General features: G+C 44.8%; 1 protein-coding gene across 4 annotated transcripts in view; it reads left to right on the plus strand.

Moving 5' to 3' along the window:
* Nucleotides 1–1,578: 1,578 nt before the first annotated feature.
* Nucleotides 1,579–18,724, plus strand: part of HYCC1 (hyccin PI4KA lipid kinase complex subunit 1) — a 115,877-nt gene continuing 98,731 nt past the window's right edge. For 2 of the 4 annotated variants that reach the window (XM_075558313.1, XM_075558310.1), the window contains exon 1: nucleotides 15,303–15,505. The gene's annotated coding sequence lies outside the window, so the exon portion shown is untranslated. Of the gene's footprint in view, nucleotides 1,742–15,302; nucleotides 15,506–16,357; nucleotides 16,380–18,724 lie in introns of those variants that run through there. The other 2 variants (XM_075558311.1, XM_075558312.1) reach the window with 2 other exon arrangements.

An 18,724-nucleotide genomic window follows, 5' to 3' on the forward strand; every position in this document is an offset into this window, starting at 1 on the left:
TTTTTGATGACCTACTTTATCCATCATGATGTTCTTTTCCAGGGACTGGTCTCTGCTGATAATACGATGCAGTCTTACGATCCCCACTTTCTAGGAACGCTCTGACTGTACTTCTTCCCAAGCAGGTTAGCCTGCTTTACTTACAGCCTGTGGGACTTTCAATATTCTTCACGAACAACATAATTCAAATGCATGAATTCTTCTAGGTCTCCCCTATTTCACTAACCATCAGCTGTAGCATTGTCAAATAAATGGTGACATATTCATGCAGTAAAACACCACATAGCAGTGGAAATGAATAAACTACAAAACAATAAGAGACACGGCTACATTTCACAGCCATAATAATGAAAGGGAAAAATCAGTCACGAAACTATATACATTTAGTACAATTCTATTAATTAAAATTTAGCAGGCATAGATACATCATAGCATTAGAAGTCAAAATAGAGGTTATTTCTGGAAAGGAGAGAAGGTGGGCAACTGGGAGCAGGCTTTAGCAGGATTCTGGAATGTTCCTTTTCTTCCCCTGAGTAAGTGATTGTACTGTTCATTTTGTGATACTCCACTGGGCTTATCATATTTTTGTTTTCTCTGATTTTCTATATGTTTCTTTTCAATTAAAAATTATTTAAATCACAGAGCTAGCTTCTCTGGATGACTGGACAAATACTTCCGTTAGAGACACTTCAGGACTGACATGAGGCAACAAAGCCTGTCCCTCCCTTCCGGTACTTTGGCACTGACTTCCGTGATGGCTCCTCTGATTCTCCTTAGTACCTGGTAATGTCTCGATACCCATGATCTCCAGGGTACGGGGCTCCTAGACCCCTCCCCCAACACTACCCCCGGGGGGGTCTACATGCTTTTTTCTTCCCCAAAGCCCTTCTTTTTCTTAGAAATTTGACCAATTTCTTTGCTAGTTTCTGATGGCTGATGGGCTTCTCTCCTGACTGGTGGTGTACTTTAACATTTGTACGAATCTGGCATAATGACGTTAGCAGTCACTACCAGAGTGCAGACCCAAAGGATTGAGGTTTTTTAGGGGATGAATTTTAGGAGCCTTTCCCCTGGCACAAGGTAGGTGGCCCTAGACGGGAGTCCCCTGCTTGTGCTGAGGGCTTGTCTCGGGTAATCAAAGAAATCAAGGGACTGTGTAGATTGGCTCTCGGAGTGAAATGGATATCACAAGATACCAGCTTGATGAGGGGTTGGGTCACTGCTAAATGACGGGGGAATTGGGTGCCAGGCTTGTCCTTTCTGAACGTTGACAGTGTTATACACTCTCCCTGAAACATTTCTGGCAGAAATATCAGGGTGTGGTGATGATGACTAAGTGAACGAGAATGAAATTAAAAAATGGAAATATTACTCATACATGAGACTCAGCCTAAGAGTACAAGCCAGAGTGAGCAGCCAGCAAGTGCTTTTGGACGGAAGGATGTGCCTCTCCCAGTCAGCTGTTCCTTTCACCCCTCTCCTTAGAGCAGGGCCTTGCGATTCCACGTTCACCTAGCCTTCCACCACTGTGCTTGATGAAACATTCGTGGGTATCAATCAGCAAGAAAGAAGCTGCTGCCTCTTGGCCTCTGGGTGCAGGATTAGCACATGTGGGATGATTTTGGAAATAGCCAAGAGGATACACAATGAAGTGTTGAACACATCGCAGCACCACGAGTGATCAGAAGGGGAGAGAGGTCGTGCTTCCTAATGCTAAGACCAAACAGAGGAGGAGAACCACGTGAGTTCATTCGACTGAAGTATCTGAAATTCCTCTATCTGCCAATCATAACAGCTCCACATTCAGGGCAGGGAGGGTGGGGTGGGGTGGAGTCCTTTTGGCATATTTGTCTGTATACTTTCTCATGTTGTTCACTGGGCTCCTCTCTGGAAAGAAAAATCTATGCAGAAGTTTGTGCTTAATGAGGCCTTTGGCTTGTTAGCAATAACAAGCACTTCTCTGTGGCGTTTATGGAAGCACTTTAAAGCCTTTTGAATAATGCATTAACTAAAAGTGAAAGGCAGCGTGTTTAACGGAGGTTCCTTTGGGCAGAATTAGCAATGAGCAATGAACACAATGCTGTCTCTCGGCCTTTTAAAATAGCGAACATGTCTTTGTTTTGAGTCAGACGACCACCACTTGGTTATCACAGAACACTGTTGGTAGGTGTCATCTGGTTGTGATCTTATCTACACCCGGTCCGCACCGTCCTTATGGCTGTTCTCACACCTCAGCGCGCTGCAGGAGCCCCGGTGTCGAGCCAGCTCCTCTTTTTTAGTGTCGCCCCTCCGCTGTACCAGGCATGCTGTTCAGGGACTAGTTTCTCCTGACCATATGTCCTGAGTAGGTAAGATGAGTTTTTGTGTTTTTTTTTTTTTTTGGCAAGAATGTGCCCCTTGCCTCCAAGGAGCACTCTGGCTGCCTTTCTCCTCCTCCTGAGACAGATCGGGGCCTCCTTTTAGCGCCCATGGTGCTGTCCGTTTTCCTGTCTTCTTCGTCAGCACTACAATTCAAATGGGGTACATTAAAAACATGCACGAAGAACATAAGGTCTACCCGTGCTTTTGTTGTTGCCGAGTTTTGGGGGCTGAAAACGGCACGACAGGGCAGTCAACATTGCCTAGGTGCACAGCTCGTTGACTTGGATGGCCTTCTTCAAACTGGGCACCCAATCTCCCCATCCTTTCCCCAAAGGATTCCACCACCAGGAAGGCATCTTCAGTCCATCGCAGATAAAGACTCCTTACTACCCTGGAGAGCCACTAATAATTTTTGTGTTTTTATACTTGCATATTTCATCCTCACGCCAGGTTTTAAAAAAGTCTTTCAAAAGTTTAAAATGTATTTTATTAAATTCTATGATACCCAAGGAAATATACATGTACAGCTTAATTTTTTTTTAACAAACTCAACAACTTAATGTAACTGGCAGGCACCCAACTCAAGAAACAGAACACGACCAGCACCCATTAGTCTTTGAGTGGGTCCAAATGGTTAACATGCCTGGCTGTGAGTGAAAGGTTTATTGCTTGAATCTGTCCAGAGGCACCTAGAAGTGACACTTGGGAATCTACCTCTAACAAGGTAAGCATTGAGACCCTTAAGGAACACCATTCTACTCTCACACACAGGGGGTCGCCCTCGACTGGCATCAACAGGACCACCACGGCTTGACTGGTTAGCCTGAGAGTAACCATGATTCCAACTTCTACTAGCACGGAACAAAACCCAAATCAAACCTGACACGGCCAAGCCAGTTCCAAGTTCTGGTGAGGCCACATGCTACAGGGCAGACTCGTGCTGCAGTTTTCTTTTCTTTTTTTTTTTTTTTAAATCATTTTACTGGGGATTCATACAACTCTTATCACAATCCATACATCCATCCATAGTGTCAAACACATTTGTACACTTGTTGCCATCATCATTCTCAAAACATTTGCTTTCTACATGAGCCCTTGGTATCAGCTCCTCATTTCTTCTCCCTTTCTCCCTGACTCCCTCCCTCATGAGTCCTTGATAATTTATAAATTATTAGTATTTTGTCATGTCTTATACTTTCCAATGTCTCCATTCACCCACTTTTCTGTTGTCCTTCCCCCAGGGAAGGGGTTATATGTAGAACATTGTGATCGGTTCCCACTTTCTACTCCGCCTTCCTCTTACCTTCCTGGTATCGCTACTATCACCACTGGTCCTGAGGGGATATCTGTCCTGGATTCCTTGTGTTTCCAGTTTCTATCTGTACTAGTGAACATCCTCTGGTCTAGCCGGATTTGTAAGGTAGAATTGGGATCATGATAGTTGGGGGAGGAAGCATTTAAGAACTAGAGGAATGTTACAAGTTTCATTGTTACTAACCTGCACACCGACTGACTCATCTCCTCCCCGAGACCCTTCTATAAGTGGGTATCCAGTTGCCTACAGATGGGCTTTGGGTCCCCACTCCTCACTCCCCATCATTCACAATGATATGATTTTTTTGTTCTTTGATGCCTCATGCCTGATCCCTGATCCCATCGACACCTCATGATCACACAGGCCACTGCCGGGTTTTCTTAGCTGTCATCTTCTCAGAACTAGATTGCCAGGTCTCCCTCTCCCCTCTGTTGTCCTGCTCCAGTCAGCAACCTTTAGGCTAGCAGAACAAACTTCGTTACCAGGGATCTTTCTTTACTGTTTCTTTTTAAAATAATATTTTATTATGTTTAAGGTGGAAAGTAACACAGGAAAGTAGGCTCCTAGTTAATACCTATACAACGTCTTCAGTGATATTGGTTACCCCCCACCCATGCTGTCATCATTCATATTCATTTCATTCTGGTTGTACCATTTCCAGTGCTCCAGTTTCCTTGCCTCCTTTCTTTCCCTTCCTTCCTTTACAGTAAGTTTTGGCCATTGGGTCTCATCTAGTTGCTTTTTAAAAGGAGCTCATTGTGGAGTTGTGAGTTTCATTATTTCATGGGCCAAACTGATTTAGCTAAAAGGTGACCTCATGGGATAACTTTGGTTTCAGATTTAAAGAGTATCTCAGAAGTCCTCTAGAATCAGTAAGTCGGATGGTAAGTCCAGACTCTTGAGGATTTTGAGTCCTGTTCCATAATTTCCTCCTGTTTTATCAGGATGCGTCTACTGTAGCCTTGATCAAAGCCGTTGTTGATGGTGGCCAAGTTCCACATAGTTCTCCTGGCTTCAGGCCAGGTAGGCTCTGAGTCCTGCAGATTACTTTCTACCTGAGTCTTTGATTTCCTTCTTTCTCTTTCGTTCCAGTCAAGTGGAGACCAATAGGTGTATCTGAGGTGGTCAACGAGCTTTAAGACCCCAAACAGTACTCACCACATTGAGCTGTAGAGCATAATTTTACGACCTTTATTATTCCAAGCAACTAAATTGTCCCATGAGAATATAAGCCTAAACTTCAAACCCCAACCACAAATCTTTTTTTTTTTGGAACCAGGAAGACAGCTTTATTGAAGGGCAGGCTGCCCCAGGGGGCGCGGAAGGAGGGGAGGCTAAAGAGCCGGGGGGTCTAAGGCGGTGTGGGAGGTTACACTTCCATATTGGACCGGGAGCCCTTGAACTGGTTGTAAGTGCGATCCTTCCTCAGCACAATGCCTGGGCTCTGACTGGCCCTCAGCGGCCAGTGGCGGACCACGTGCCGGTAGGATGTGGTCTGGTAGTCGAAGTAGTTAATGCCCAACCACAAATCTTATGAAGATTTAAGTATGTCTAAGAAGTATGTGCCATAACTGTGTCCACAAAACCAACTTTGTGGTTTTGTTATCTATATGGTTATACATGGATGCACACATATACCTGTATGTATGTATATATGCCTACCGATACATCTATTTGTGTACACATATGTACCCACATATTCATATCTATGCCTATGTGCATATGTAACCACACACATAGATTTTGGTGATTGTTGGTATTGTTGTATCACCCATGATTTCTTAATGCGTAAATGTTCTGATATACCCCCTGAAGCAAACATTTGCACAATTGTGGTTATGTTACTTAGGGCAGTTTTGTATTCAGCTCTTTCATCTGATGTGATCAAAGGACTGTCTTTCCCCCAGGCCATAAAATATTTTTCAAAATATGATTTATACAAGCTGGATAATAAAACTCTCCCAGCAGCATTTCCTTTGGAAGACCTTGGTTAATAAAATGCCTCAGAAGATATATGTGGATACTTTTCATTTTTAGTTGCTTGAGGATTGCAATTAGTCATTAGGTTTTCAACCCTTATCTATATAGCTTTCTCATAAATATTTGTTTGAGCTACACTAGTCTAATGATTAGAAGACAAGTGAAAGAGATTCTTTCTTCCCAGTAAATATCTGTTATAAAGTTTTTCTTAAAATCATTTTACTGGGGGCTCATACAACTCTTATCACAATACATACATACCTCCATTGTGTCAAGCACATTTGTACATTTGTTGCCATCATCATTCTCAAAACATTTGCTTTCTACATAAGCCCTTGGTAACAGCGCCTCATTTTCCCCTCCCTTCCCACTCCCCCTCCCTCTTGAGACCTTGATAATTTATAAATTATTATTATTTTGTCATGTCTTACACTGTCCGACGTCTCCCTTCACCCACCTTTCTGTTGTCCCTCCCCCAGGGAGGGGGTTATATGTAGATCCTTGTGATAGGGTCCCCCTTTCTACCCCACCTTCCCTCCACTTTCTGTTATAAAGTTTTAATTTATGCATTGTGTGTTAGTCTGGGTAGACTAGAAAAACAAATTCATAGAGACACATATGTGTATAAGACAGAGTTTTATATAAATGGTAATTGTACATTAGGGAAGCATCCCAACCCAGTCTAGTCCAATCTAGTCCAGTCCAGTTCAAGCCCATAAGTCGGATCTTAGCCCAAATGTCCGATACCAATCTATAAAGTCCTCTTCAGATTCACGAAACACATGCAATGACGCTAAATGCAGGATGATCACAGGCCAGTGGGTAGAAAGTCTTTGGACCCAGTGGCGTTGTAAGCTTCTCAGTGCTGGCAGGGGCCCCCAAGGGGTTTCTCCAGTTCCCAGGGCACAGGGTCTATCAGCGTAGTGCCATGTGTCTTGTCAGGTCTAGTCAGTAGTAGCGTCGTCTCAGGGAGTGAGCAGAGAGCAAATGTGTCTTCTGCCTCCAAGGAGGAAATACTGGAGTTCTCAGAATTCTCAGGAGAAGGCCATGCCCACACAGAGGCTTCATTGGTTATATCTTGATTGACAGACCAGACTCTACCCCTTCATTTGTCAAATTGACACCAGATTATGTCACTACCACACAATGTGTTTAAGATGTGGAGACTTCTATTTCGCTTTACCTTTGTATGTTCTTTTTTCTAGAAATCTTGTTGTTTTGGGTTGCTTTGTCTCTGCAATATGGCATAACAGTTAGGTGTCCGGCTGCTAATTTGAAGGACTGAGGTTCAAACCCACCCTGCTAGCAGCATTCTGGGAGGAAATTCCCGGCAATCTGCTCCCATGAAGATCACAGCCAAGAAAACCTTATGGGGCAGCTCTGCTTAAGCCACATGAAGTTGTTCTGAGTCAGGATGGACTCAACTATATTTAGCCTAACCTAATCTAAATGAACCAGCTAACAAAGCATTCAGCATTCTTCACACATACAATTCAGCTATATTGATGATGTTTATCATGCTGTTCAACCATCCCCAAAATATTTCCCCCCAATTTTCCATCACTCTTAGGAGAAGTTCAGGGTCATGAAGGTTATTCTGCTGCAAGTAAGCTTGAAGGATAACATTCTCTTCCTCAGATGCAATTGGGTCAGCTTCTAACTACATGCCTCTGGAGATCTACTTGCTGGTTGATATACAGGTGTTTGGTACAAAACTTACTTAGAAACCCTTAGGAATGGGATGGCTCATCTTCCCATTATGACAAAGGACCTGATGAAACAGCTGCAATTTGGGCGATCAGTGAGAACTGGAGTGATTCTGGGTTGTTCTAGGAAATGGGTTAGCTCAGTGGCCCCTCAACAAAAGACTCCATTGATCCCCGTTTTACTTTTGCACTCTCTCTCTACTTTTACTGCTCCGTTGTCAATCATTACTTCTCCGTCCACTTTCTAGGTCTTTTTCTTACCCAATGGCTTCCGTTAACTCACATCTTGCCTTTTCAGATGACTCCCAGGGTTTCTTTTTATTGCTTTCTGCTCCTACCACCCAGTGACTCATGGGGTGAATTTCAACTTCCTATTCACGGGGCATATGGATGTGGTCACAGTTATCTTTGGGTAGAGTGTTCATTCACATCAGGGCCTCCTTCGGACTTGGCTGACCTTGGGCTACATCATTCTGTGAATGGGGTTATGTCACCCATCCTGGCTCTGGCTGCACCACAACTAGAGATGCTGACTGGGGAACTTTCCATAAAAGGGGACTCGGTATGGCAGGGCCTTTGAATGACCTCTCGGGTGGGTGGCAGTGCTTTTGTTTTGATTTAATATATTTAGACATATTTACCATTCAAATTAATGTTCTGAGGTATTTCTCATGTTTTGTTCAAGACAAAGATCTCTTGACTCATTTAAAAATTCACGTTACCAGTCGGTAAATCTATAGAGCCAGTAGCTGGCTCAGTGGTTTCTTGGGGGGTGTGGCAAGGGCGGTTGGGAGAAAGTGGGGAGCTAATAACAATGGGCAAAAGAAAGAAGAAAATGTTTTAAATGCATTGTGGTAAGGATCGCACAGCACATCTTAGTATGATTGGACTATTGAGTTGTATGATATATAAGCAGAGTATTTTTTAAGCTCCTGAAATTTAATATCATAGGAAAAGTGCTTGTTTTACAATGTTCACCTGATCTTTTTATAAACTTCTTTACAAAAAGAGAAATGAGTTTCCATAGTCAGTGTAGAATTGTGCCTACAGATATTACAGACTAACAGAAGTTTTGAATGTGCTCACTTTTGCAGAGTAGGTTAAAAGCATTTCCCTTTTGAAACAGAATGTTCTCTTAGACATTTTCCTAGGGCTCTGCCACTGAAATATAAATGCTTCTGTATAATTGTTAACTTCAGACTGGTATTGCCGGAAATTATTTTTAGCTGCTCAAAATGTGATGGAAAGGAGAGTGGATTACCAGCATCAATTTATATTTTGGTTTTACTCTGTTTTCAAAGGAAGACAACTCAGATAGGCTTCTAGATCATCTTACTACTCAACTGTAAAACAGGAAGTGAACTCAGGAAGAAGGTACTTCCTGTCTTCTTCTGTAAGAAAACAACTTATACATAAATCTATACAGTCAGGCTTTAGTCTCCACCTAACCTAGCCGATGGCCAGTTTTGATTTATCATTAGAAAATGTCATAACCTCTCTCCCTGGTTTTCCACCTTGAGTCCATATCAAATTTACTTGGGGGAACTTAACATAAATCCTGTGTCAAAGCTCTACACCTAAGTTTTCTGATTCAATTGATGTGACTTGTGGTTTAGGCACTGATATCTGTGAGAGGCATCCTAACCGATTCTAATGAGCACACAGGGCTGACAGCCAATAGACAAAGGAGATAATTTGAACATTTCAGCCCTCCGTTAAACATTTATCCCCCATCTAGCTTGCCAGGCTCATCTTCCCATTATACGAGGCTTTTGCCTTGACCAGATGGCCTCTTCTCCAAATGTTTTTCTTCTCTTCTCTTCCCGGGCATTCCTGGAGCTTCCTTCTCACACACTTTCTCTGATTCAAATCCCTTCCAACTGTATAAGACACAATTCATTTTCACCTCCTCCCAGAAGCTTTCCTTGCCTCCCTGGGCGGGACAGCTGAGTTCCTCCTTGGAATCTACACAGCAGCTATTGCCTAGAGAAGCATTGGGGTAACGAGGTAATCATGCACCGCCTGTGTCATCTCTGCTACTGTGCCTTGAATGAGTCCTCTGACCGTTGCCTCGCCTTTCACCTGTTTGGTGCACTTGTTTGTCCTTTACAAGTTGAATGTCTTGCACAGTGTAGGGAGTTGGGAAGTACTTGAGCATCCTTTCCATTCTCACTTCCATAGACGTGGTTCAAGCTTTCAGCTCTCCTGAAATATTGTCCTGGTCTCTATTGGGCTTCTTGCCACAGACTCCCTGCCTCTTTAATCAGGTCAACATATTGATGATCCATAGAGCCAAAGGGTAGTGAAACATCGTGTGTACACCTTTGCTCACTCTTGCTTCTCGTTTTCATTTTATGACCTTCTCCCCACAAATACTTAACTTAGCTTTCTGAGTTTGGCCTGTTTTTTGTTTTTTTTTTTCTTAGATGAGTTGTCCCTTTTCCTTTGGACCAACATCCCTCCTGGATAAACTCTAAATATCCTGCCAGTTCTTCAGCCCTGTCAAGGTTCCTTTGAAAGAGGAAACCATTTTCTAAGTGAGGTAGTTAGTTTATTGTGCCAACCTGGCCGATAAACACGTGGGGTTAATTGAAGGGCAGAAGGATAAATGGCTTGGTGAGCCTTGCCTTTTTAGTTCTCGGGTGTCTTGCTTTGTGATGATCAGACCAGGGTGCAGCTGCCTTAGCCAGTTCCCTGCTTCAGCTGGCAAGGCTCACTTCCTGCAAGACATCCCCAAGGAGAAGCCACATGGACCTACCCTGATGCAGCCCTGGGTGCTGGAGCAGCCATGTGGAGACCCCTGCCAGCACTGAGATGCTTACATGCTCACTGATTCAGCTTTCCTCTTGCAGTTGGCATCATAGTGTGTGTTTTGTGAGATGGAGGAGGACTTGGTGGATTGGTGTTGGACATATGGGTTAATGTTGGACTTGTGGGTTTGGGGAGCACTGGGTTGGGATGTTTTCTTGTTGTGCACTTATCCTTTATATGAAACTCTCTCTTTTACGTGAGTTTCTGTGGATTTGTTTCTCTAATGTATTTAGATTAACACACTAAGTTTTCAGAATGAAGACTCTTCAAAAGAAACCTCATAATGTTGGTCCCATGATTAAAAGTTTCTATTGTCCTTGTAAGGAGGCCTGGTGGCATTTGTGTTGCAATCTGCAAGATCAGCAGTTTGAAACCACGAGCTGCTCCACAGAAGAAAGACAGGACTTTCTATTCTCGTGAAGAGTTGTAGTCTCCAACTCACGGGGCAATTCTTCCCTGTCCTAGAAGGTGGCTATGAGTTGGCATCAACTAGATGACAGTGAGTTTGGTATTAATTTCCTACTGCCTATGGAAGAAAGCATTAATCTGAGCTGTCCAATAGTGTCATTACTAAAATACAAATGAAAAATACAGTCCCTCAGGCACTTTTGCCATCTTTGAAGTGTTCCACAGTCACATGTAGTTAAAGGATATCATATTGGTAACATAGATAGGGGGTGCATTACCCAACAAGCAAGTTAAACATATAGTTAGGGCATCAATGAACCAGGGACACCAGTTAGTCAAAGCAAAGACCCATAGAAGCAAGAAGAACATCAGGAAAGGTGAGAAGTTTACATATTTTTAGTAATCTCTGCTCACTAGTGTGCAGTTCTTAAGACATATTTAGACAATAATAAAATATTAAAATGCCTTCATAATACATGCTGGGAAGCTCATCCTGCAACGAAGAGTGAACTCTTGGAATCATACACTCCGCTTCTAGACACCTTACAAAATATTGCTGAAGACCAGGCACAAAAAAGAGATACCGAAAGAGAAGCTGAAAACATTGCCGACCAAATGCAAGCCCTAGAGCAGGTAGTTATGTTGGCTTTGTAGACTAATGTATTGCAACATTTTCATTGGACCAGGTAAGCGCTCCAAGATGCAGAAGTACATTTAAAGACCCACATAACTCTCTACCAGATATTAATGGGACATTTACATAATTTAAAGCAAATTTTTGAAAAAATTGAAATGCAGCAAAGCAAATATCGCTGACTACTAATTTCCAAGCAATTCACCGCTGCAGAAATATTAGAAAATAACCCAAGTGATGAAGGTGCCCCTGAAGTACCACTGTGTGCCAGAGAGGAGTACATACCACACCATCATTGACACTTTTCAATGCTACATGAAAACGAGGGTGAAAGTGTATGGAGTTTTTTCAAATGGATTTTCCTTCTTAAACATGGTGACAAGTGCATGGACTGCATGAAGTCAAATAAGAAGTGCATTCCAGATAAACACTTTTTTCGAGAAGTGGGGCGATTTCATTCTCACATGGGAATTAAGCTTACAGATTTAGGATCGACAACATTGACTCACGTAGGCATGTATGATTCCAAATAGAAGGTGAAATACCATACATATTTCCCAATGTTGACATTGATTTACACATATTCCTAACTCTAATGGTCACAAAGTGTACAATAAAATTCTAATTTTTTTTGCCTTAAAAGAGACTCAAAATCCCTAGTGTAAGATGATCCATGAAAAATTCCATTCGACTGATTCCCTTTGGACGCTGCATCCCCGTTCCGCTGGGCAGCGGAGGAAGCCCTAGCTCGAGCTAGTTAATAAACGTCTTTTGAAAAAAAGAAAAATTCCCTTCATTCTCATTGATCTGTATGGAAGTAGATGCTGTTTGGTAGCTTAATTATGATAAAGTCATTGAAAAATTTGTAAGATCAAAAAGGAGTGTTTTCAATTACAGCATGTGAAGAGACACAGGATCTATCTAAAATAATAAATAGTAATTTATTGTAATGTTTCTAAATTTTCTTTGGAAACCTTTTCATTTACTCATTTATAATGACAGAATTCATTATGAAAGAAATGTAGCAATTGAAGTATGAGCCATTTGATGGAAATTTGGTGAAATGTAATTTTTCATTGTGGTACATCAACAGAATTTTATATTGATTATTGAAACAACTAAACTCATCTTCTTTGTCATGGAATATCCTTTTGGTAGAAAATGTGGTATGTAGTAAAAATCTTAATTTTCTGCACCCACTAAAAATGTTATCATCCAGCTAATCTCAACCGCTAAAGTGGTATAGACCACTTTTGTGTTGGATCACTAATAATTGCATTTTAAAAGAAGTTATCACGTAGAGTTTGAGCACACTCACCCATTTATATTATATACTCTCGCTGCCATAGAGAAGCAGATTGCCACATCCCTCTCCCTTGGAGCCCCTGATCTTTTTTGGTTACCAGCTGGATGCTTTAGCCACTGCGCCATGTATAAAACGCACACATCCTGTTTGAATGCATGAGTAAGCAGAGGAGGAGCACCACTGATGATCAATGTTTCCCAAAACTAAACTCACTGCCATAGAGTCGTTTCTGACTGACAGCGACCCTATAGGACAGAGCAGAACTGCCTCTGTGGGTTTCAGAGACTTTAGTCATTTGCAGTAGAGAAGCTTGTGCTTCTGCCTCCCTCTTAGTACAGCCTTGCATACATGAACGACCATCACTGCAGCTCTTTTGGGACAGCGCGGTTGGATGGTACCGGTCTCAACACCTGCTGTCAGGGCATTTATGTGCTTAGCTTCACCTCTTGCTCTAGCCAAGTTTGGGCTGCGCCTCACGTTCCAACCCCCCAATGTTCTTAGTGCTTCCCAGTCTCGATGTACCTTTTACACCCTCATGCCTCTGAACGTGTTTCTTCTTCCTGAAATGCCTTTGGACTGTCTCTGGCTAACTCCTGTCTACTTTTAAAAAATCATTTTACTGTGGGCTCGTACAACTCTTATCACAATCCATACATCCATCCATTGTGTCAAGCACATTTGTACATTTGTTGCCATCATCATTCTCAAAACATTTGCTTTCTACTTGAGCCCTTGATATCAGCTCCTCAGTTTTCCCCTCCCTTCCTGCTCCCCCTCCCTCACAAACCCTTGATAATTTATAAATTACTATTTTGTCATATCTTACACTGTCCCACTTTACTGTTGTCCATCCACCAGGGAGGAGGTTATATGTAGAATATGTAGATCCTTGTAATCAGTTCCCCCTTTCCTGTCTACTTTTTTTTTTTAAGCAAATACTGACTCGGGGTGATCCTATGTCACAGGTTAGAACTGCTCCCATGGTTTTTTGAGACTGTAACTCTTTACAGGAGCAGAATTTCCCATCTTCCTCTTGGGGAGCGCCTAGTGGTCTCAAACTTTGGACCTTGTGCATCTCAGCCCAACTAGTAACCACTACACCACCAGGACTCCTTTCCTGTCTACTTTTAAAGATCCAACTCAACCATCTTCCTTGGGCAGTTTCCTGCCTTTGCTAAACAGTCCTCTCTCCAATATTTGTTCATTATACCTTGCTCTGCTGTACTTCATATGACGTACACACCTGGCTACGTCCTTGGAGGGCAATGGTAATATTTGTTTTATCAATCTGCCCTAGTGATTATCTGACTTTGCTTGATACCCTTTTGCTAGCAAGTAACATATCTTCTCCTTATAATTTATTTGTTCAGCATGTTTACAAGGTCAAAAACAGAGCGTGTATTTGCCAAGGCCGACTTAGATGTGTTGAGGTTCTTAGTCCTTAACAGAAAATATTTAGAGTGTGTTTGGAAGAAAAGAAAACAAAAGGTGAAAGGCAAGTGGGCCCATGGAAAGACATCAGGGAATTGTGTTTGGCTGTTTCCAGACTAAGGTCAGAAGCAAACTGTCTAGAAAGATTGGGTGAGTTTTGATCATCACTGGCAAAAACATGTAATAGGTTTCTTCCTAAGATCTGATAAATTCTTTGGAAAGGAATTACTGGGATGAGACTTCATCTCATGTTCTTGGGACATATTATCAGCAGAGACCAGTCATGATTGATAAAGTGGAAGGAGCAATAAAAAGAGTAAGACCCTGGACAAGATGGATTGACACAGTGGCTGCTAGCTTGTGAGCATGGCGCAGGACCCGGCGGCATTTCTTTCTCTTGTACGTAAAGTCACTAGATTCAGAAGGACTTGATGGCATCTGACAACAACATTCTCCCACCAAAGAAATTAAAACAATAATTTGTTTTTCTTGTGGCTATAGTAACAGTATTGCATGGGGGTAATTCTCTTCTTTGACAGCCCAAAGCACTATCAGCTCAGATAAAAGACCTTTACCGAACCACTAAGGCTTAGTGGCTTCCACAATTCTGTTGTTAGATATGGTGGAGTCAGCTCCAACACAGTGTGATCCCCATGTTCAGCAGAAGGAAACACTTCCTGGTCCTGCAGCGTCCTCACAATCACTGCCCATTGTTGCAGCCACCCCTTGTGTCAAATCCATCTCCTTGAGAGTAGTCCTCTTTCTCACTGGCCCTCGGCCAAATAGGATGTCCTTCTTCAGAAACCGATCCCTTCTGACAACATGTCCAAGTAGAGGAGAAGTCTTGCCATCCTCACTTCTAAGGACTATTCTTTTTAATTATTAATAAATCATTTTATTGGGGGCCCTTGGAGCTCTTAGAACAATCCATACATCAAATGTGTCAAACTCATTTGCACATATGTGGCCATCATCATCTAAGGAGTATTCTTAATGTGCTTCTTCTAAGACGCATTTGTTCGTTCTTCTGGCAGTCCACGGTGTAGTCAATACTCTTCGCCAACGCCATAATTCAAAGGCATCAATTATTCTTCGGGTCTTCCTTTCTCGACAACACGACTGTCAATCATCTCCCTCTGGGCGCTCCCTGACCACACCCACTGCTTATACCACTCCCCAAATCAGCCCCCCACCGCCAGCTCATGACTCCGCCCTAGATCTAGCAGCTAGCGGTTCCCATTGGTGGAGAAGTTGCTCGGGGCCCGCCCCGGAGGACGGCGATTGGCTGGGCTGTCGCGGGGCGGTGGCGGTTGGCTGCCTGGGGATGGGTTCCTGCTTGTGCCTGTTAGAGTGGCTGGCGGCAGTGGCGGCTCTCTGGGCTGGGTTGTCAGTCAGCGAGCGGAGGGGGAAGATGGCTCGCCGGGACCCGGTCTGCTAGGAAGAAGGTGGGCAGGTGCTGCTGCTGCTCGGGAGAAAGCAGAGCAGCTGCTGTCGCTGCCGCCGAGAGCCGGACACGCCGAGGCTCCGCAGGTGGAACTTGGGGAGCCGCTCTGGTGAGTCCGGCAGGGCGACCCACGCGGGTCCCCCCCCCCCCCCCGGTGGCCGCCACCGATAACTTTTTGTCAGGGAGGAGCCGGGCGCGGCGGCGGCGGCGGGGAGGGGACGGGGACTTTGTCCCCCGGGCGAAGGCGTCGTTGGGGGTAACGGCTCCCGCGCAGGGCGGCGCGGGGCGGCGCCCGGGGCGGCCGGGCCCGGCGAGCGGGGGGCTGGTCCTCGCCGCGAAGTTGGGCGCAGCCTGCGCGCTGCCGGCGGCGGCAGCTTTGTGCGTCCGCGGTCGCCGCCGCGGCTCCCTCTCCTGCCCGGGGAGAAGCGGTCCAGCGGCCGGGCGTGACCCCGGTTGCCGCCGCCTCGGCCCCACCCGCCCCGCCGCCCCTGGGCTGCTCGAGTCCGCGGGGTGGGCGCTCTGCCCCCTCCCCCGGGAGGCTCCCGCTTTCCGTCCAGTCCCGGGGCCAAAATGGTCACTGCTACCCGTCCCCTTTTTGGAAGCGGCGGTCGCCTCTGTCTGCGGTCCCGCGCCGGCGTGGAGGAGCCCCGGACCGCAGCCAGGATTGCTTCGGGGTGATCCTTACACCGGGGAGCCCCCTCCCCCCGCCGCTGTGACCGCCTCTTCCAATGAGTTATTCTTCTCCCTGGGGCTGGACGTACGCTTTCGCGAGGACCCTACGGGTTGCAGCCGAACAATGATTACGTTTCAAGACCTCGAGTTGAGAGTTGAGCCCGCCCTGGGCCGGCACACGGCCGCTTTGTATCCGCGGAGTTGAGACGTTCCCGAATGATTTTAATTTTGCCCTAGCGGATTCCGACCGCATAGGATCGGCTCCCTGATACACACGCGCTCACACGCCTGGCAGCCGCGCCGCTCGTCAGGTGGGGGACTTGGTGCCCGTGGCAGCCACTACTTGCTAGCTCAGAGAGCGGAGGGCCGAGCTGTCCTTGTGCGATTTGTTTGTCCTTTGGGTCAGTCAGACAGTGGTTTCTGGAGCAGGTATGCCGCCTCTTTGGTTCTTACAGAATTTCAGAATAATTTCTAGGTTTCAGCTGTTAACATCTTGTCTGAATAAAGTCATAAGGATTAGTGGTAACTTTGAGTCAGGGTGTAGTCCTAGGAGGTTCGCTTTCCACCAGAACATTCTGTAGCCGATTCGTAACCGTTTTTTCAGATCCTTTAACCGAACGCATTGTAAGGTTTACAAGATGAATAGTCAGTCCAAAGAATCATGGTTTTGAAGAGCGGGGCAAGGCAAAAAATGAAAGAAAAAAATTCTCTTTTAAGATTTGCTCATCATGTAGTCAGGAGCACTGGTGGCACAATGAGTTAAGCATTAGACTGCTAACCACAAGGTCCGTGGTTCAATTCCACCAGCCACCAAGAGGGAGACTGATAGGGCTGTCTGCACCTATAAAGGTTTCTAGCCTTGGAAACCCTATGGGAGGGGGGGGTGTTCTACTCTAGCCTGTAGGGGTTGCTATGAGTCAGAATGGGCTAAGTGGCAGTAGATGGAGGCACTTTAAAAATCAAGTACTCACATATTCATTTGAACCAAGTGGCAAAGGAAACAACCAGCTCAGAAACCAGTCCTGGTTTGGTGCATTTCACCCTGGTTTGCGTTACTAAGATTATTACCGCAGTTGCTGTGAACACTAGGACGTCAGCATGAGCTGGACTTGCATCGGGATTCCCAGGCGTTGGCTAGGCCTTGCTCCCGTTCTTTGCTGTATTTCTCTTTTTATGAGATCTGCTTTGGGTGGCATGTTTTACCCCAGAGTCGTGTCGTTTTGGCAGTCCGTTTAAGTGCATCTTAAAGTCAACTGTTTTTTGTGGACTCACAGTTATTTTATTATGAGTCTTAAGAAATCCTAATATTCAAGACCTCCAAGTAAAGGAAGAGCTATAATACAGTGCACTCGGCGTGACAAGAGAGAGAAGCCTTGGGTAGTTGTCAGGGAGCTCAGAGGAGAAGATGTCTAACCCAGCTTGGAAGTGGGTGGAGTCCGGAGTTGACTGCAGAATTTTGAAGAATGATGCAGTTTTGCCAAGTGCAAGCAGAGAGTGAAGAGCTTCCCGGCAGGAGCCCCGGGGCTTGGGGAAGTTTAGAAGAGAGCTGTGAGTGACATGAACCAAGTGCTTGGTTCAGACAGGGAGATGACAGTGAGGGTGATAGAGGGCCAGACCAGCCTGTTGTTTCCTTAGCCAAAGGGATCAGATTTATATTTTCTATCATCACTCTGGCATAACGAAGTAGAATTTGATTGGTCCTGGGCCTCTTTGGCGGTGTTGCCGACTGCTAACTGCAAGGTCAGCAGCTCAAAGTCACTCCTTGAGAGAAGGTGTTCCTGGGAAGATTTACAATGCCAGAACTCCTAGGGAGCAGTTCCACTCCCACCTCTGTCGGGATCACCAAGAATCAGAATTGAGTTGATGGTGGTGGATTTGGTTTTGGTGGTTAGTGGGTGAACCCTTTAGACTGCTAACAGAAAGGCTGAGGTTGGAACTCCCCCTTGCCACCAGCTGCTCCTCAGGAAAAAGATTTACAGTCTCAGTTAGAATGAACTCCACAGCCTTGGTTTTGGTTTGGTTGCCCACGGAAAGAAAAAAGGAGGAATCAGGATGCTGGGGATTTGACGAGGTTCCACTGATTGAAACTTCAGAAAACCTAAGTAAAGGGGAGAGGTTTTGAGTTTTTACTTATTTAAATAAGAAGCCAGAATGCTCTTTAGAAGTTAGTATGAAGAGACCTAGAAGCCCTGGTGTCATAGTGGTCATGCATGGAGCTGCTAACTGCAAGGTCACCAGTTTGAAACCACTAGGTGCGTCTCTGGGGAAAGATGGAACTTTCTACTCCTGTAAAGAGTTACAGCCTTGGCAACTCATAGGGGCATTTCTACCCCGTCCTTTAGGGGAGCTATGAGTCAGCATGGACCCAGTGGCAGTGAGAGTTTTTGAGTGTGAAGAGACTTCATCTCATACTTTTGACATGCTATCAGGAAAAGGAGGAAGACCCACATTGAGATGGACTGACACAGTGGCTGCAACAATGTGCTGAAGCTTAGCAGTGAAGTACAAGGACTGTGAGGAGGTTGGGGAAGGACTTAGCAGTGTTCCCTTCTGCTATACATGGGTCTCAATGAGTTGGAATCCAATGGGTGTTTGCAACTCTAGATGTGGACGTTCTGAAGGTCACAGCGTCAGAGAGAAGACTGGTAGTAGTTGA

This window comes from Tenrec ecaudatus, chromosome 9 (genome assembly GCF_050624435.1).
Source record: "Tenrec ecaudatus isolate mTenEca1 chromosome 9, mTenEca1.hap1, whole genome shotgun sequence".
Lineage (NCBI taxonomy): Eukaryota > Metazoa > Chordata > Mammalia > Afrosoricida > Tenrecidae > Tenrec > Tenrec ecaudatus.